This window comes from Canis aureus, chromosome 1, assembly GCF_053574225.1.
Source record: "Canis aureus isolate CA01 chromosome 1, VMU_Caureus_v.1.0, whole genome shotgun sequence".
Classification (NCBI taxonomy): Eukaryota; Metazoa; Chordata; class Mammalia; order Carnivora; family Canidae; genus Canis; species Canis aureus.
Genome location: NC_135611.1, coordinates 74,690,016 through 74,711,233, shown reverse-complemented (window position 1 = coordinate 74,711,233; position 21,218 = coordinate 74,690,016).

Here is a 21,218-nt window from a genome sequence, read left to right as displayed (position 1 = left end):
TATCCTCATTTATCCCCATAGAAATTTCTTTCCCTTTTTATTCCATTCTCAAGGCAATAAAGAATAAAAAATACACTTGTAAATTATATTTAGTTAATTATACCAAAATATGAAATTTGGCAAGACAGCCCTACATTCCTGCTTCCTTTCTTCCCTCAGACTAAAATTAGCCCCTACGTATGCAGCCAAATTTATTAATGCCCAATAAACATATATATGTGCACCTGGTTTGCATAAGGAAGTGATTAAATAAAATTTTTTAAATGCTTGAACCAAGTGGCTAAAGACTAGAGTTTAAGTTGTTGCTTTGCCCACAGATACTCTGTGTGACATTCAGAGAGTCGTTTGACCTCCGTGAGTCTCAGTTTCCACATCTCCATTTGGACTAAATTCTCTTATGTCTGGCCCTCTTATAGGTCGTAACACTTGAGGAAAAGCGTTTGGGTTCTTAGGTACTCTTGGGAGAATTGAGACTTTTATCATTATGCAAAATTAGAGAGGGAAACAAACCATGAGAGACTCCTAACTCTGGGAAACAAACAAAGGGTTGCGGAAGGGGAGGTGGGTGGAGGGATGGTGTAACTGGGTGACGGGCAATGAGGAGGGCACTTGATGGGATGCACACTGGGTGTTATACTATATGTTAGCAAATTGAATTTAAATTAAAAAAAAAAAAGATCCTTCTTGATCTCTGGCACCCTTCCTTGTTTTGAAGACTGTTCTGCAGAAATAAATATAACTACTTCTGTTGCTTTTGGGTTGTGTTGGGGTGGTGTACCTGTCTTCATTCCTTTACTTCTAATCTATGTGTGTTTAAAGTGAGTTTCTTGTAGGAAACACATTGTTGAGTCTCATGTTTTGATCCACTCTGGCAATCTCTGCCTTTAAACTGGTGCATCTAGACCACTGATGTTCAGAGTGGTTACTGACACAGAGTAATGTCTACCATGTGTGTTACTGTTGTCTAGTGGCTGCCCTCATTCTATGTTACCATTCTTGTCTTCCACTTCTTCCACCTTTTTTTTTTTTTTTTTGCCTCGTGTGGTTTTATTTATTTTTTTTAAAGACTCATTTATTTGAGAGAGAAGGGAGAATGAGCAGGAGGGGCAGAGGGAGAGAGGATCCAAAGCAGACTCCACACTGAGCATGGAGCCCCACAGGAGTCTTGATCTCATGACCTTGAGATCACAACCCGAACTGAAACCAAGAATCTGACACCTAACCAACTGCACTAACCCAGGCCCCTCTGCCTTGCATGGTTTAAACTGATCACTTTGTATGGTTTTATTTACTTTCCTTTCTTAGCATGTCAGTTGTACTTCATTTTTCACTTGTTTTAGTGGTGGACTCAGATACCCAGGAACTTAATGCCTTACACTCCAGAGTGCCTGCCAGCTCAACCTCATCTTAACAGCCAGATTCTGCCTCCAGGACTCAGCTGCATTTCTCTGCAGACTGGGCTTTTGTACTCACCTCATGGAACCCTAAAACCTGGGCCAGCACATAAAACCTTTCTCTTGAGCTGCAGTAGCATTCTGGATAACTGAGAATTCAGACAGATATTTTTATTTCAGTCTTCTTCCCACACAAAGACTTGGCACAAGAGTGGCCAGAACTGCATTGTTCATAACAGACCCAAACTGGAAAAAATTCAAATGTGCAACAACCTGTGAATGGGTAAAAAGAATGTGGTATGTCCATACAATGCAATGTTTTTCAGCAATGAAAGCAAGCAAACTGCAGATGCACGATGAGACATGGATGGACCTCAAAAATGTTTTGCCATGTGAAAGAAGCCAGACACAACAGACTGCACATTGTATGAAATTGTTTATAAAAATGAAAAATGTCCAGAAAAAGGCAAATCTAGACAAAGCAGATTACTGGTTGCTGGGAGAGTGGGGAGGGAGAAATGGGGATTAGCAGTAAATGTTCAAATGTTCAAAGTGTGATTTATGGTGATGATCACACAACTTGGTAAATTTACTAAAAGAAAAATCATTGAATTGTGTACTTGAAATGGATAGATTATACAATATGTACAATATGCCTCAATGAAATTTTTTTTAATTCTAAAATTCACAAGCCTGTATTTTAAAATACTTTTTGTGTGACTCTACCTCCCAGCCTCAGTCAATCTGTAGAGTGAACCATACTACATTTTCATCTAATTATTGCTGAAGATTTTACACTAAAAGTGCAGAAGCTCCGAATACAGAGCTCACGTCCTGAATCCCACAAGACCTCCCAGAAAGCTTTTCTTATTAACAAGTCTCTGGCTTCAACACACCTGTAAGTTATCCATATTTCTGTAAATTGGATTCTAAATTAATCAGAGTTTTTATTATTTTTCCATCTTCCTTCCTCCAGAATCTTTTCCTGGGGAAAGAGAGTCAGACCATCAAAAGCATTTGGTGCAATTCCAGATGGGGGTCCTATTCCTTGCTACACTCCCCATCACTTAGCACTTAGTAGGACCTCCATATTCATGAAGCCATAGAGAAAGGCAGGTTGTTTGTATTCCATTGAAACATTCATGACCCACTTTCAAGGCACCTCCAAGTGGAGCAGCTGGCTAAGCACAGCACTAGTGAGTCAAATTTGTGTTTGCAGGAGAAACAAATAATTAAAACAGATCAAAGACTCGATGTGATAATTAGAAACATGCTCATCACTGTTCACACGCTGGGAAAATCTCCATTCTCCAAAATGGAGAAACAGCCACAGGCACTATTTTAAAACTGTCCTCCTTCCCAACCCCCACTACTTAGGTTCACTTTTCTCTTTCTCTTGAGAGGGTTTGAGGTTTCTGCTTGCCATATTTGCAACCTAAGGATTGGTCTCCTTTCTCAGCTTGTTGACCTTTTACACATCCTTTAAGACAACCTCAAATGCCACATCTGAGAAGCTGGTCTTGGTCCCCCTGGGGCTCAGGCTTGTGACAGTTGGAGTACTTCCTCCATTGTGCTTTGTTGAGCTCCTGGGGTGAGGCTGTGGGTTCTGCCACCAGGCCATCTGCCCCATGAGTACCAAGCCTGGGGCACACATCTCTGGGCCTTTGCACAGCCACCAGGCCCCAAGGTCCAGCAGGTGTGCAGTGCAGCTCACCCACCACATGCCACTGGCTACACAGAATCTCTCCTACTCTTCAAGGGCCACCAACATGCCCATAATGCCTACATGTCAGCCTCCTCTCCCCCTCCAGACTCTCAGAGAAAGGAGAAACATTCAGAGCTAACACTCCTTCCACCCCCAAACCATTCCCCACTACCAGTTCTCATCTGCTCCCTTTGGGTCGAGAAGACCCCCTTCCTCTCTTTAAAGCTAAGGCCTCTCAGAGTACCTGGGTGGCTTAGTTGGTTAAATTTCTGCCTTTAGCTCAGGTCATGATCCCAGAGTCCTGGGATTGGAGTCCCTGCTCAGTGGGATGTCTGCTTCTTCCTCTGCCCCTCCCCGCTTGTGCTTTCTCTTGCTTTCTCTCTGTCAAATAAATAAAACTTCTTAAAAATAAATAAATAAAGCTAAGGCCTCTCTTCCACGTTTCCCCACTTCCAGTTTCATCAAGTATCCAGCATTTCCCCTAATGCTTCAACCTCTCTCCCTGTATTCCTTATCTCACCTCCCAGCAAACTCCAGATGACCCCGCCTTGATCCCAGCCAGGTGCATGCTCATGGGAAAGGTAGGAGTCAGGGAGGAGGTAAGGAAAGGGAGCGAATAGATTGGGAATGACCCAGAAGGGATTACCACTGGCTTCCCCAGGCCTCTGTGTTCCTCTTTGTCTACAGGCAATCTCATTTCCAGCTAAGGCTCAGTGAGGAGCTACCCCACACTCCCAGGCCACCCCTAACTCAGTTTTCCCCTGAAGCTTCTACAAGCAGGTAAAAATCTGCACTTCCCTTGTCCTGCCCTTTCCATTCCATGCCCCCTCCAGGCCCGCCTCCCTTAACAGCATCACATCACCCACCCATGGCCCACACATAGACGCTCAAGGCTTCCCCTATTCAGTCTCCAAGGACTGGCTTCCTAGGCTCCAGAGCAATTCTTGAAACTTCCCACCAGCACTTCGTTCCCTCCCCAAGTCCCTGATGGGCCATGTGAGAGAGACTGCTCCCCCTCTCACCAACTCCAGTCTCAGGTGCCAATGACATTTCATCACCTCTCCTGCTGATAAGCCCTCACTGGCTCCTCATCATTCAGAAATCAATGTCCACAATCCTTGGCACAACATTTGAGACCCTCTAATTCACCATCCTAAGCCCTCCTGCCCCCACCCCCTGCCCTGCATTCCAGCCACACCAAACTAGGGCCTCTTCCTACCCCCACCATGTGTGTCCCTACTTTGTGCCCCTACATAGGCTTTTCCCCTTCTTATCTGTTAAGATGACTCCAGACCAGCCATTCTGGCCTCCTTCCCTTGGTGTTCATGGCACATTGGTGAATCTAGTGCGTCCTGCAATGTGTTGTCAATCAGTGTTTGCTTGTCCATGTCTCCCTCCAAATTGTAAGGATCCTTAAAACAAGGACTCTGCTTTGCTCACATTCACATTGCAGTACCAAGCACATTTTAATAGGTTTTAATATTATTCAGGTATGCCAAAGCCAACAGACCAGGAGAGGACTGCCATTGGAAAGATAGTATGCTACTCACAGTTCCCAAGAGAAGGGGGCACACCATGCCACCATGCCATGGTAGGCCATATGGGGAAGCACCAGAGTTGGTCGGGAGGCAGAGGGAGTAAGGAGAGAACACGAGTAAGAGCTTTTATTGTGGTTTCCATGGGAAGAATAAGTGCACTGGGTGAGCAGATTTAGGGTTGGCTTGTTTGAGTCATTTCAGAAGACAAGGGAGGGAATATAGGAGCTTTTCCCAGAAACCTGGCATCTGGCCCTGCAGTACTAGGGCAGGTAGATAGTGGCCCCAAGTGTGAGAGTCCAGTAAGGGAGGTTTCTGGGTGTGCAGACTCTGGCTGGGCTTCTTTGTATTTGAAAATCACACTGCTGGAAGGAGGACTCCTCACAAGGATGTGGAAGACATCAAGAGAGACAGACACAGAGGCAAGGTGATTCAGGTATATCATCAAGTGGTCGAGAACAATGTGTGTCTGGCATATGCATGCAGGGCAGATGTGAAATTCTCAAGTTGACAGAAGCTAGAGACAAGGTTAATATGGTAGGTGCTTAAAAGTAGTTGAAATAATGATGAAATGGGTAAATGGTTGGGTGGGTAGATATATAGGTGGATAGATAGATGGGTGCAAAGATGTGTGGATGAATGGGTGGGTAAATGGATGGATGGGTGGATAGATAGATGGGTGCACGGATGGGTGAGGGGATGGATGGGTAGATAGATGGGTGCATGGATGGGTGGGACATGGATGGGTAGATAGATGGGTGCATGGATGGGTGGGGGATGGATGGATAGATAGATGGATGCCTGGATGGGTGGGAGGATGGATGGGTAGATATATGGGTGCATGGATGGGTGGGGGGATAGGTGGATAGGTAGATGGGTGCATGGATGGGTGGGAGATGGATCAGTAGATAGATGGGTGCATGGATGGATGGGTAGATAGACGGGTGCATGGATGGGTGGGGGGACGGGTGGATAGGTAGACGGGTGCATGGATGGGTGGATAGGTAGATGGGTGCATGGATGGGTGGGAGGATGATGGATAGATGAGTAGTTGGATGGGTGGGGGGATGGATGGGTAGACAGATGGGTGCATGGATGGGTGGGGAATGGGTGGATAGATGGGTGCATGGATGGGTGGGGGGATGGATGAGTAGATAGATGGGTGCATGGATGGGGGATGGGTGGTTAGATAGGTAGATGGTGCATATTTATGGGTTGGGAGGTAAATGGATGGATGGGTAAATAGATGTATACATGGATGGGTAGGTGCATAGGTGAGTAAATGGCTGGACAGGTGCATAGAGAGGTATGTAGATGGGTAAACGGATAGTTCACTTGCTATTAGTCTCAGGTAGAGAAACCACTGAGGTATTTTTATTTTTGCATATTTCAAATATGGGAGAATTAGGATTTCTCCCTAAAGCAATGCTCAAAAAACCTGAGAAATAACAACAGTTTTCTTTCATAGCCCGATTATGATAGAGATATTTTACAGATACCATTAACTCACAATGTTTCCTTCTAATTATGGTTAAATATAAAATTCATATTATGGTTTTAATTGGAGGGTGAAGGAAGATACCATGAAATGCGTTAAAGACTATAACATCCCACTTTTGAAGAGCTCCTTGGTGCTGATAGAGTCCAGACCTGGATTAAGATGTTCAAGGCCAGAGATAAAGATGCTTTGAGGAGGCCAAGGCTCAGTGTGGTTCGGTGGCTTTGGAAATGGCTACGCTGAGGCTAACAGCCACATCCCCGATGATGCCTGATAGCCAACCTCCTCCCTCTCTCCTCGCTCTTTGCCTGCCTCTCTCCCCCTCCATCTCTATCTGCGCCCTCTCCTTTTCCCACTGTAAATACCAAATTTTTGCCACCAATTAAAAAGTCACTGATGATTTTAAACCCAATGCAGAGATGTTTCAAAAGAAAGCCACACTCTGGAAACAGAGCAAAAAACCAACATTCGAAAATATCCCTGTGGTGCATCCCCCACTTAGATCTGTTTTATGTGATTATAAGATTTTAACTTTTTTTAATATTGACATCACCAGTCTCATAAACAAACACCCTGCCAGTTTACACTATCCAAGTTAATATAAATCCAAACAAATACAAAAGGAAAAAGATTACATTTATAAACTCAAAGATGGCAAACTACTGTATGACTAAAGTCTCGTTTTCTTTATTTTCTTTTTCTTTCTTTCTTTCTTTCTTTCTTTCTTTCTTTCTTTCTTTCTTTCTTTTTCTTTCTTTCTTTCTCTCTCTCTCTTTCTTTCTCTCTCTCTCTCTCTTTCTCCTTTCTTTCTTTCTTTCTTTCTTTCTTTCTTTCTTTCTTTCTTTCTTTCTTTCTTTCTTCTTTCTTTCTTTTTTAATCTCATTTTCAGTGGCATCAGTTTACCACCGCAAAAGCACTGGAAGACATTTGAGATGCTCAGAAGGTGAATGTGAGGCTGAGCTTTCCACTGCTCCCAAAAAGAAGGCCACAGGGGCTCATGTAGCACAGCCTTTAGCTGGGAGCTAATAAAAAGTGGGGAAATAAAACACATTACTGCAGTCAGCACAAGAGACGCGGTATCCCATTAAGCAGGCCAGGAAGTTTATTGCTCGTGTCTCAGGCCTCAGTTCATTAAGCGTCACTGCTGAACGGCCTGGTGGTCCCCAGTTCCAAATGCAGTGGACTCTCCTGGCAATGGGAGTCTCGGGAAACCAAGCTAGACCTTTGTTTGGTTTTCTCCCCACAGGCAACAGAAACGGGGCGACAGAGCACAGGTAGCCGACACCGGGCAGCCAAAAAGCCCAGCCCCCCGGTACAGAACCACAACCCTCCTGTACAACGGACAAGGCTTCATCAGGAGCTGATCCCTTGCGCTGCCACCAGGGTCAGCGGCTCCGGCAACCAACACCCACATCCCGTCACTGCTGGTTTTCTCCCCGGGGTGCTCATGGTGGCTGGGGCACCCCAAAGGCACTTACTGGCTCCACCCGGGGGGTCACTTTCTTCTGCTGCCCTGCCCTGCCCCTGCGCCAGGGGCCCCTCCGCACCTCCTTCCAATACTTGTGCCAACTGGTAGAACAGCTTCCCATTTTAGCCAAATCATAAGCCTGGGTTTGTGATACATAAGCCAGAATGGAGAACCCTGAATGTTATGTAGTGAAATAATCCGTCGCATAAATGCGTTAGTTTGAATACGGAGTAGACATCAGACGACATTATGAAATTATTGATGATTTTCTTAGGTGTGATAATAGTGCTACAGTAGTTAGGAAAATCTAAATACACACTCCTGTAGGTGGAGATGGGTAAGTTCTACGTAGCAAAATATAAATATTGAATCTAGATGAAGTGTATGGCTGTTCGTTACACTGTTATTCCAGCTTTCTCACGATTTGAACATTTTCTTTAAAAAAAAAAGATTTTCTTTATTTACTTGAGAGCAAGTGAGAAACCACAAGTGGGGGGAGTGGCAGAGGCCTAGGAAGAAGCAGACCCCCACTGAACAGGAAGGCCCGTGCCATGTGGGGCTCTGAGCCCAGGGCTCCGGGATCATGACGCTGCACCCGCTGAGCCACCAAGGTGTGCCCTACTTTGAACATATTCATAAGAAAAAAACTGCAATTAGCAAACAGCCAAATAAATACTATTATTTTAATGATCTAATGCTTTTTATAACCATAATTTATAGTTAGAAAAAAATAAACTATTACGTGAAGATGTCTCACGTCAGGATAACCTAATCATTGAGAAATCTAAGAGAAGATGCTGGCAGGAAGTGACAGCTGTGCTCTGCGGGGGTCGGGGCCTGGCTGGCCTCACAGCCCTCAGGGAGGGCAGGGCAGGACCGTTCTTCACCACTGTGTGGGGCGAGCAGAGGCCGAGAGGAAGACGAAGGCGGGGAGACGTCTGTCTAAGGATGTTCAATGCAGCAGTTTATAAAGGAAAACAACTGGCAACGGACCAACTGCCTCTCACTTGGGGGTTGATAAAGCCACATGGTGGAAGGATACTCAGCCATCACCACTTAGGATATAGATCATATACGTTGCCCCTGAAATATGTCCGTAATTGAAAAAGGCACCTTAGGTAATGACAGGGAGACATGATAACTCTTTTCTTTTTTTTTGGTCTTTACTTTTATTTCCCAAAAGGTTTTAAATGATCATTTATGGGAAGCCTGGGTGGCTCAGTGGTTGAGCATCTGTCTTTGGCTCAGGGTGTGATCCCGGCATCCTGGGATCGAGTCCCATATCGGGTTCCCCACAGGGAGCCTGCTTCTCCCTCTGCCTGTGTCTCTGCTTCTCTCTCTTTGTGTCTCTCATGAATAAATAAATAAAATCTTAAATAAATAAATGGTCATGTATTATTTTTGTAATGGAAGGGGGCGGGGAATGGTCAGATTCCATTTGGGAACCAACAAGACACATGCCTAGTTACCCAGAGTGAGTCAGTGGGGCACAGTGTGAGCCACTCGGGCCCTCCTGTCTCCAGTGAGAAGAAAGAACATTCTGGCCAGAGGTCCCTGGTCACCTGTCATGGACCGGCTCTGTCCACCAGGACCCCTCCCGGGGCCTAATGAGTTAATCGAGTGTGCAGTTCTCAGGCTTCTCAGAAAGAAGAGCACACGGTGTTATTCTCTCCCTCGCTCTCTCCAGGCCTGCCAGGCTGCATTTCATAGTTGGATTGAAATTCTGCCATCCAGTCTGTGTCTCCACAAACAAATGGAATATTCTGAGCTTCCAGCATTTGGAGGCACACAGCTTGCATCTTTTTATGAAGAAAAATAAACACCGTGTATGGTAACAACCAAGTCATGATGGATACAACATGCCTGCAGTGCACAGCCACTCGCACAGCCCAGGCGGCAGGCTGCAGGCAGGTGGGGCCCGGCCAGCGGGTGACAGGGAGCAGGCTCGGGCCGGGAAGCATGTGGGAGCCGCGTGCGGACATGCCTCCGGGGCCTACGCCTTTGGCTGTCGCCCCTGCCTTTCCTGAAGAACAAAAGGCACATGTCGTTTATGCCAATGGCCACAGTGGTGGCGTCCAGTTCCCTCCAAGCTCCTAGTCACGACTCTTGACATGCAGGTTCGTCTGTCCCCGCCGGCTTCCCCCGGCTTCTCTGGGACTGGAAAGAATCAAGAACCACTCACTTGTGTTTCTCCAACCCATTTCTTAGGATGGCCGAGCAGTGGTGCTGCAAGCACGGTCCCCAGACCAGCAGTGTCTACACTGGCAGGTGCTGGTACCAAATCCAAGCCTGTGGGCCTCATGGAGGAGGTGGGCAGAGGGCAAGGAACACATGCCAAGTGAATCTGCACCTGCTTATAGACTTTTTTTTTTTTTTTTTTTTTTTTTTTTGCTTATAGACTTTGCAGAAGGTTTACCCAATAAGTTGGACTGTGTCTCTTTGGTCAAAACTGTGTCGTGTGAATGTTACTCACTTCAAGGGAGAGGTCAATGTAGCTTTTTGGTTGGGGCCATTTCACTGGGACACATACACACACGTCCTCAGTAAGCAAGGGTTCTGTCAGGGTGGAAGAAGGGAAAGAAGGCTGCTGAGTAGTGACCTGGGGAATGCCTGCTACTGTCATTTTGGTTTTTGGTTTTTGTTTTTTTTAAAGATTTTATTTATTTATTCATGACAGAAAGAGAGAGGCAGAGACACGGGCAGAGGGAGAATCAGGCTCCTCTCAGGGAGCCCCACGTAGGACTCGATCCCAGGACTCTGGGATCACAACCTGAGCCAAAGGCAGACACTCAACCACTGAGCCACCCAGGTGTCCCTCTGCTGTCGTTTTGGGTTTCTCGTTCATCCCTCCTCTCTCCACCCCTGTCACAAAAAGACTAAGGGGAACTGGTCCACCATCTGCACACGGGCAGATCCAAGGCTCCTGGAGTCATCAGCTTCCCACGGTGGAACCCAGTTGGTCCCTGATCACCTTTGGTGCTAAGGGCAGGAGGAAGTCACCCCCTCTGTGGACCCTGTCTTCTCTCATCTTGGGGGGACACTCCCTCCCTGGGTACCTCACCTCTGGTAGTACAAGGACATCTCTATCCTCAGAAGAGGGCCTTTTTGCTCACGAGCATACTTTCTATGTTTGGGAACTACCCACATCACCAGCAATCTCTCTGTGCCAAGAGGCTGAGCATGTGACACCTCACGGCACCCTCGAACCCCTTGTGGCTGGGCTTTGCTGGACTCGAGGCTCTTAACTGCTCTTATGGGACAGTTTGTCCTTGTACTTGCAGCACTTAGGAGAGCCTGAAAGCCTGGACAGGATGTCCCTACAAACCCCTGTGTTCCAGTCAAGCATGGCTGCCCAACCAATCACCTCCAAACTTGGCTTGAGGCAACATCACCTGCCATCGTCCGGTGGGTTTACAGACCTCAGCAGAGGTGCTCACGGAGGCTCCCAGGCAGTCGCATTCAGATGCTGGCCGGACTGCATCTCCGCTGGCCTCGGTATGCACAGGGCAAAGTCCTGGGGCAGGTGCTCGGCTGGCTGTCAGCTGAAAGCTCAGCCGGGGCTGGACACTGGAGCGTGTGCACACAGCTTCTCCGTGTGGCTCGGGCTTTGTCCCAGCAGGGTGCAGGGTTACAAGACAAAGTCTGTTGAGATCAAGCATCCCCAGTGGCCCACACAGAAACCGCCAGGCTCCGCAGGGCCCTGCCGGAAGTGCCAGCCGCACCGCCCTGCTCGAGCAGGTTACTGAGGCCCGCTCAGATTCGGGAGGAGTGGGACCGGAGGCCACCCCTCAAAGGGGAGAGAAGCAAAGCAAATGTGACCATCTTCAATCCCCCATGCCTTGTTTCATCACCAAGGAAGCCGAGGGCCAGGGAGGGTTTATCCGAAGCTCCTCCCGGTAATGGCGGACTCTGAGCTGACGCCTCCTTCCAGCCATCCCGCTGCAGCCCAGCCATTTCCACTGCGGATCAAGGGACACAGTGGTTTTTGTCGAGAAACAACATTATCCTAATTAGAGGAGGGGAAGACTCTTTAGGTAAAGCTTCCAGGCTTTGCTCTAGGGAATATTCATTGAATACAGACTTCTTCACAAAATGTCACAGCATCTCTCCCTATTTCCAATACGGTAGAAAGGCGCGGCCGTCCGTGGAGAACAACACTCACTTGTAATAAAGAAACAGCAGTTACCTCTTGTGGCCACTCAATTCAGAACTAGATCCTGAGGAAATCCTCAAAGTATTTGTGACAAGTATTTACTGAGTCTTTCTATTTACTGAGTATTTTTTAAAATTGACTATAAAGATGTCTACCTGTGGGAGGTTATATTCTAAGGCCAGAAACTGAATGAGTAAATTGTCTTTGAATGCAAATTATCAGGGCACCCGGAGGGCTCAGTCGGTTTAGTGTCTGCCTTCAGCTCAGGGCATGATCCCAGGGGCCTGGGATTGAGCCCCACATCATGCTCCCTTCACAGCAGGGAGTCTGCTTCTCCCTCTCCCTCTGCCACTAGTCCTCACTTGTGCTCTCTCTCTCTCTCTCAAATAAATAAAATCTGTTAAAAAAAAAAAAAAGTGAACTATCCTAAACACCTCCCTCACCACGTCTTTCTCAGATACTCCAGTATTAACTGAAAGTATTAGGAATTTTTGATCTTCGAATGATTTCCCCAAATCGAGTCTCCAATGTGGCCAGTCACGTAAGAACTGCAACTCCAGCTGCTCCTGCAGCTCTGTTGACCATGTGACCACATTTGGACCAGTGGGATGGGCCCTGTCTAGATCGTTACCTGAAAGGGGTGGGGCATGCCCTGTACCTCCCGCCCCTCTCTGCTGATCGAATCAGGTGCCCTGTAGGAGCCGGAGCAGCATCCTTACACCTATGAGTTGGAAGCCGCTGTGAATGGCAGCGTGAGGCTGCCATTAGTGCTCATCTGTGTCCTGGCACACCTGTGGGACAATCTCTGCCCAGTGAGTGTGTGTGAGCATTTCACCTGCTGGTATGAGGCCTCTACCTTGACCACCTTTGACCACCAGCTCCCATGGTGGCTGTTTGTCAGCCTGAGCCCCAGATGAGAACAACACCCCTTTGTCCACCCTCAGTAGGCAGGTAGCATAACAGGGAAATAAAACTGTTGCTTAACACCAGTAAGATGCCAGGAGTGTTTGTTACTGTGGCATAACCTAGCCTCTCCTGAATACCCCAGCCAACAAGACAGAGGGATCTTGGGTCCTTGAACTCACAGTACCACCATCGCTCCTGTGCTGCTTGCACTGTAAGAGAAAAAAATCTTGTCTTTTTTCATGGCACTATTAGTTTGGCAACCAAACCATTTATTTACTAATATAATTCTCTATGATAAATCCAAATTTGGAAGGCACTCAGCCCCTGGAGGTCAAAAGGCAGAGGATGGTGTTGGGGGAGCACCAGGAAGCTGAAGTTTGAGTCCCAATCATAACTGCATGTCCGAGTTTGGACCAATGGAGTTGAATCCCATTAAGGGAAAGTCTGAAAGCCAAAGTCAAACACTCCAGTTATCCTACCCACAGTAGTGAGGGAGCTGGGGTGCATATCCACCAACCACTGAGAGTCGCTGGTTGTGTAGGCTCCTGGGACATTAGTGTTTCAGCACTTCCAGCCCAACGTATTGGCAGAAGAGTCGGGGCAGGAGAAAGAGAAAGCCCTCCAGTGAAGCGGGGAAGGTGATGGCATTGTTGCAGGTTGGACCTGTGAGCACTGAGGTGGTAAGAACAAGATTCTGTGGAGGATGCCAGCGCACCCCACCCCCCCAGGTGTCCATGTCTATCCTGAGCCTGAGGAGGAGCTTCTGTGCATGGTGCGACAGGGTGAGCATCTTCAGCCCAGCAAGCAGAGTTGTCTGAGAGGAGGCCCCACACAGCCGGCCCCCGCTGACCCCTCCAGCTTTCTCATTCTCTCCTCCCACGGGGTATGCTGACCATAATGGGCGTTGGCGGCTTCTCCAGTGCTCTTTGCCTGTCTCCAGCCTTCTGCATATCCTGTTCCTGCTGCTCAGAATGCTCTGCTCTGGCTTCCGGGTCTGAAGTTCATTCTGTGGGTCTCAGCTTAAACATCATTTGCTCTAAAAAGACTGGCCTAACCATTCCAGTCCAGGTGAGATACCTACCCTCGAGTGCCCTCGGTGCAGACTCCCCGGGTCTCCCCAGCCTGCTTGGCCATTGTTCTATGGTGCTCGTCCCCTCATCCTCTAGGCCACTGACCCAAGACTAGAGTTTGATCAGCACACAAAGCAGCAGGTCAGCCAACAGCAACAGTAGGCAGGAGCCTCCTCCTTCTACGAGGGAACCCTTCTCACCAGGGAAACTGACAACTGACCCCCACACCATGATCACCAGATGGGTCATTTGTGAGACTTTTTCTTCCATAAAAAGGAGTCAGTGGGATGAGGGACCATCTGAGCAGTAGGTGGAAGAGGGGAGGAAGCTGGGTCAGTTTCCAGGTTTTGCACAATAGTAGAGAGATTACCAGGCACCCAGCCCACAGCTGATGCACATGCCCTCCCTTCGGGGTCTGAGCAGGCCTGACCTTCCAGGCCTGGCTCTGAAAGGTCTCGACTCTCCCCCTCAGGGCCTGCCTCTCTCACTTCTGCGCTGAGGGTGGCCCCGAGTGATAATCAACTGTCTCTAGTCTCCTCATCACAGACAAATAAAGAAACCCAGACAATGAGGCAAAAGTGAAATGAGATGGTAAAGAACACAATTCTCCCCAAGCAGCCAACTGACAGAGCCTCCCGAATGCCGGTTGCCTTGCGCCCAAATACCACAGCGGGCCTGGGCCGTCCTGGGAGCTCAGACCCAGAGGGCCACCGTCCTCCATCAGACGATTCCCAGCCCCCAAAGTCCCCGGCCACAGCACGGCCTGTGTCAGGACCACAGGCATCTGCAAGGACAACCCCCACTTCCAGAAGACAAGAGAACCCCCCACTCCCAGAGAGAATGGAACAAATCACAACCACGCTTTCTCCTTCTACCCCCCCCATGACTATTTCTCCTGTGTTTTCTTCCTCACTTAGAGACGGGGGGGCCAGAGTCGTTTGGAGGAGATCTCTGTAACATGTATGCCCTACTAAATGGGGTGCGGGGAAGAGTAAAACATAGTGATAGAACCAAGTCAAAGGAAAGGGGAGACAGAGTTAACACTTGTGTAACCCAGCACGTACCACCCACTAAAACAGCTGCTCATTCATTATCTCATCAATACGCGCAACAGTCTTCAGAGGCCGTTTTTGCCACATGTTACAAGTGAGATAACTAAAAATCAGAGAGGTTCAGCAGTTGGCCCAAGATCACACAGCAGAGGCAGGAAAACCTAATAGGATCACCTTCTTGTTGTTATTAGGGTCTTCTCGTCACTCTAACCCGGCTGCTGGCCTTCTGCTGCTCTGGAATGCAACCGCATCCCTCCCCTCCTGCCCTGCCTCGGTGCACGGGCTCACGCAGGCCCAGCCAGGCTGGTGTCTGACAAACCACAGGAAGGAAAGCTGCTCCAGGTGCCGCAGCTCAAGCTCCGAAGCTCTTTGGAACGAACAGTTAAAGGCATCTTTTTTGAATGATCCCAAGTCTGCGAGAAACAAAAACCTGAGTTCTTCAGCCACGGTCTTCTGGAATATCTGGACATTCTTCCCAGCATCGTGACATCATTTTCCTTCCAGACTTCGACTTCCATTTTCCTTCCAGACTTCTTCTGGAATATCTGGACATTCTTCCCAGCATCGTGACATCATTTTCCTTCCAGACTTCCAGACTTCCTGACTTTGCAGGTCAGCCCTGCAAACCCTTTGAACCATTGTCTCCTTAAAACGCAAGATGGATCAAATGTATGTTCATTGCTTTGAAGAAACGCTCTGTGACAGGAGAGCGCCGGGCGGACCGCGGGGCCCCCACCCCAGAGCCGCCCCCGTGCGCCCTAGAACAAGGCGCGAGCTGACCAGCGCTCAGCGCCGCCCGGGCTCTGCCTCGCATTCAGGGACATCAAAGGGCGATCGCGCAGACCGGGAGGCCGCTGCCGTCTATTCCTAACCACTAGTCCTGCAGGGACGGGCGCGACACACTGTCCCTCGGGGCACGTTCTGGCCTCCGGGAGGCGAGGCAGCAGCCGGCGCGCCTGGCGCCCCAGCGGGGGCCGCTCCTCGGGAACCAGGTGATGCGCGGTGGAGCGGGCTGCAGGGATGCGGACCCGACCTGAGTCGTGGAGGCTCAGGATACTAGAGCCTCGGGGCTGGACTGGAACCTTCTACTGCGGTCAGCTGGCAGGCCGAGAGCAAGCACCCCCACGGGAAACGGGCGTTTGCCTGGAAGGCCGAGCGCAACCCAGATCCAGCCCGCCGGGCAGCCCTCCCACCCCAGGCGCCCTGACGCAAAGCCCGCGAGTGGGTAAGTGGCTCCCCCCAGAGAAGCACAGAGGCTTGCCAGCCATCTGGGTGAAGGGCCTGTCACAGCACTGGGCAAAGGCGCACCAAACCCTGAAGGGTAGTTGTTAGCAACAACATGATACAGTGGGCGCCAAGCCGAGGAAGTGGATCCCGCTAGTTCTTTTTTGGGGGCGTGGGGGGTGGTGAAGGAGGCCTGACATTTGAGAACACAACTGATCCTTTTAAGTTGCACAAACTCCAGGTGGCAGGATACTGCAGGTTGCCCACCCAGTTAAACTGGAATTTCTGATAAACAGGGGCGCCTGGTGGCTCAGCGGTTGAGCATCTACCTTTAGCTCAGGGCATGATCCAGGGGTCCTGGGATCAAGTCCCACGTGCACTCCTTGCAGGGAGGCTGCTTCTCCCCCTGCCTGTGTCTCTGCCTCTCTCTGTTTCTCTCATGAATAAATACATAAAATCTTTTTAAAAAATTTCTGATAAACAACAAATAAGGTCTTACTGCAAGTCTGTCCCAAACATCAGACTGTTGTTTATCTGAAATTCAAGTTCAATGGATGTGTGCTTTTTTTAAAATTTTTTTTATTTATGATAGTCACACACACAGAGAGAGAGAGAGAGAGAGAGAGAGAGGCAGAGACACAGGCAGAGGGAGAAGCAGGCTCCATGCACTGGGAGCCCAATGTAGGATTCGATCCCGGGTCTCCAGGATCCCGCCCTGGGCCAAAGGCAGGCGCCAAACCGCTGCGCCACCCAGGGATCCCAGGATGTGTGCTTTTTGTTTGCTAAATCTTGCAACCCTGGCCTCCTTGCAGTCAGCTGTGGGCCTCTTCCTGTGAAGGCATGGAGCCCTCTGCCTTCTTCCGGTGAACCAGAGGAGGTGGGCCAAGCAAGAATGAGGGTGGGGAATAGGAATGATTTTTAATCAGTCAAGACGGGGAGAATATAAAAGGATTGATGCCTGGGGAAAGAGACTGGAGGACCAGGGCCCACAGAATCTTTGGACTCGGAACCCCACTGTTCTTTGGACCCTGCTGAGCCCTGTGGGGACTTCATGATCTCATGTTATTTTTTGTTTGTTTGTTTCTATATTTCTTCCCCCAAATCTTAAATCGTCAGTAACCAGGGTGGCGGAGTCCCACAACCAAGCTCTACAGTCACCTGCTAACGGCCCCCGGCGATGGCTCCACAGCCAGGCCTTTCCCACTTGCAAATGTTCATGCCCGGCTCATATCACAGCAGAGATGACCACATGGGGCGCAGTGGCTGGCCCTCCTGCGAGAGCAGAGGCCAGGTGCCCTGGGGCCAAGGGCCCTGTGAGTAGCTGTCACTGCCGTACCCTTGTAGGGAGGCCGTGGGGCAGACCCGGGGCACCAGCCAGTGCAGTGGTATCGCCATGCCCACAGCCAGCAGGCAGCGGTGGCCAGCAGAGGAGCCTGTCTGAGGCCAGGCAGAGGCAACTGGAGATCCCAGACTGGGGTGTCCAGCTCAGTGTGCCACGGACCTCCAGGCCCTGAGCCACCCAGGGCCATTCGCAGTTGCAGATGGCCCCCTGCCTGCCCTCTCCCCCTGAGCCACCCCCACTACTCACCTCTCCCAGGGTCCCAAGGGAGGAAGAGAAGCTCCAGGTTTGAAGTGACTTTAGGGAGCACCTATCTGCTCCAATCTCCCACGTCAGCCTGCATCCCTGCAGACATGGGAATTCATTCCTTCATAGTTGGCTTATTCTTCCTCCAGTCATTCCTAACATTCAGTCCAAACCTGTTGGCTCCCACACCTTCACCCAGAACCTGGGGCCACCTGGAGCCTGTGTAACCCCTCTACTATATGTCACCTGTACCTGGGCAGTTCGCATCTCTGGGGGGATAGAAGCATGAAACCGGTTTATTTTTCTCCAGTGATTGTTATTTGTTTAAGATTTTATTTATTTATTAATAAGAGATACAGAGAGAGAGAGAGAGAGGCAGAGACATAGGCAGAGGGAGAAGCAGGCTTCATGCTGGGAGCCTGATGTGGGACTCGATTCCAGGACCCCGGGATCATAACCTGAGCTAAAGACAGACATTCAACTACTGAGCCACCCAGGCGTCCCTCCAATGATTGATTTTTATTGAAGTGTAATTGACATAGAACCTTAAAATTTATTTTGCTTTTTTTAGTAATTCTACACCCAACATGGGGCTTGAACTCATGACCTGAGATCAAGAGTCACATGCTCCTCCAGCTGAGCCGTCCAGGCGCCCCTGACATAGAACTTTAGCTTAGTTTCAGGTGAACATGATTCAGTGTTTGTATATATTATATAATGATCACCACAGTAAGGTCTAGTTAACATCCCTCATCACACATAGTCACGTAATTGTTTCTTCTGTGATGAGAACTTTTAAGATCTACTCTCTCAGCAACTTTCAAATATGCAATAATACAGTATTAGTAACTATAGTCATCATGCCGAACATTACATTCCCAGGACTTATTTATTTTATAGCTGGAAATCTGTACATCTTGACCCCCTCCACCCATTTGGCCCATCTATCATTATTATTATTATTATTATTATTATTATGCACATAAGTGAGATCATACAGTGTTGGTCTTTCTCTGTCTGATTTACTTCACTGAGTGTAACATCCAGCATTATTTTCGCTGATACTGTGTCAACTTTCCCATTTCCATCCCTTGGTGACATTTTGAGTTCATACCACAGACCTAATATTAAATTCAATTTTAGCCTCCTCCTCTCCCGTCTTCGAGGGCTGACTGTATGTAGGGGGCGCTTGGGGCTCAGCTCTGAATCTTCGGGGCAATGCTCCTCTGGTGTGTTGGGTATGGAGCACGGAGAGGGAAGAGGGCCAGTGCCTCTTTAGCTCATTGGGCCCCATGTCATCCCTTTCCTATCGATTGCCTCTGCTTCTTGGACTAAGGGTTTGGGACAAGACTGGGCCCAGCTGTAAACCTCCCCATTGGCTGGTGCAGAATTCTGACTCACTCCTAGCTGCTCTTGGTGCCCTATGGGGGTAGGTGTTTTCAGGGGGCTGTGTTCTGAGTCCTTCAGGGGAGCCTGTAAGGGCCTCTGTGTGGCCCAGCTTCTGGCCGTTGGGACACTGGAGAAGCACCTGAAGCCCTGCTGCTTCCACAGCTCCCCCTTCCTGGGCCACCGACATGGACATGCATGTACCCCTATCTCACCTTTTCTATGTGGCCAGTTGGCTCAGGAAATTTTGTTCACTGCAATCCCGTATGCACTGGGCACACAGGTGTGAGCACACCTGGCACAAACAGCTGGAAATTCCACCTTTCCAAAATTAATCGGTTGAAATGGCCACAATCGTTCTGACAAAGTAGAACATTGTAGTGGATTTGAAAAGCAAGGGAAACGGCGAATGTGGCCAAGAGTCCTATGGAGTTGTGCAATTCTTGGGACGTCACTGATAGCTTCACACACTATGCACACCCCACCTGGCTGAGCTACGTGGGCCCAACGGGAGGCAACTCCCAGACCTCCTGGCAGGCAGAGGACAGCACCGGGCTGCTCTGTGATCTCCTCTGCTACATTCTCATCTTTACCCCCAACACGTCAACCCAATGATTACTCCACACTGAGTATTAATCCCCTGGAACACCTGAAACTTCAACGCATTTGGAACGATCTTTTTTAAATGAGGAAAAGCATATTTTCTCATAGCTCAGAAGGGGGTTAAAATAACCGCTCGTACCCTGGCAAACAAACAAAAAAAAGGAGCGTCACGAAGTTGAGGCCAAACGTGCAACTTGGAGCTCAAGCAACATGAACAGTGGTTAGTGTTGTTTGTCAAGGAATTGTGTTGCCACCTCACTAAGACCTACAGGACGGTCCCGTGCTAGCTGGGTGGCCGGCTTCGGGCTCTTTTCCCTCCTCGCCTCCTTGCCTGTATCCCCCTTTGGATGCGTTTCCTATCGCTGCAAATTTATCGGATAAAAATTACTACAAAGGCAGCAGATTAAAACAGCACAAATAAATGTACTGCCACTTTCTCTCGTCACAAGTCTGGGCCTAGCTGGTTCTCTGCGGCGGCTGGAACCACACAACCCAGGAATCAAGGTGTCGTGGGGTCACGAGGATGAACCCACTTCTGAGTTCACTCAAGTTGTCGGCAGAATCCCCCCCAGTAAGACTGAAGATCCCCCCCCCCCAGCCCCTGATTTGGGCCAGGGTCATTCCCAGGTCTAGGAACCTCACGACCCTGCATTCGGGGCTGGGCCTCCCCTCCATCCCCAAGACCCCGATGGTGCTTCAAACCTCTCTGGCCTCTCTTTCTGCCTTAGTTCTCCAACTGGATGTTCCGCCTTGCTCGGCTGCTTTTAAGGGCTTGTGGGGTTACACGGGGGCCACCTGGACAACCGGGGGGCCCCTACTTTAAGATCAGCTGGTTGGTGACCTCACTTACATGTGCGAACCCCCCCCCCCCCAGCAGTACTGGGATCTGTGTCTCTTGAGGAACCCGAGAACAGGCTCTGCGGGGCCTGAGCAGGCCACCCCAAAACACACCACTTTGGCCGGTTGATTATTTCGAATTAAAGCTGCTTAAGCAGCAGGGCTGGAAGGACACCCTGACCCCATGTGTCCCCCTGACGGCAGCAGGTGAATCTCCCTTGTGAAGGCGCCCTCCCTGCGTGGGGCACAGAAGGCAGCCTAGTGGCAGAGACGGGAGCCCAGGCTGCGGACTCTGCATGAACCGGCTCTGTCGCTGCTTCTGAAGCTCCAACCCCCCCCCCCCCCCCCCGTTTTGTCAGATCTTCACAAATAAGTGCCTCTTCGTCTGGAAGGCAGACAAGCCGCTGTCTGGCCCGCCTTGGAGGCTCGGTCGCGGCGTCCACTTTCTCCTGTTAATCTTTCTCACATCAGCGAGATTATCAGACCCGCGAGGAACCGGGAGGGCAGAGGGTCCCGGGACCTGCCCGGCGGCCCCTCCTCCGCCCGCTGCCGCGCTGTGAGCCGCGGTGAATTCTCCGCACGCAGGGAGGCGCAAGCACATTTGCCGCGCGTCACCCCCCTGCTGCTCTGACCCCAGGGGCGCCCGAGGGTCGGTCGCGAAGGGGGCGACGACCCACCCCGCACACGGCGGCTCCGACCGGTTAAGGGCCGAGCGTGTCTGGAGACGCCTCACGGCTGAAGTGTCTGCGCATGTGTGCAACGGCCGGACACGCGGGAAGTGCACGGGGTCGGCCTCGCCGGT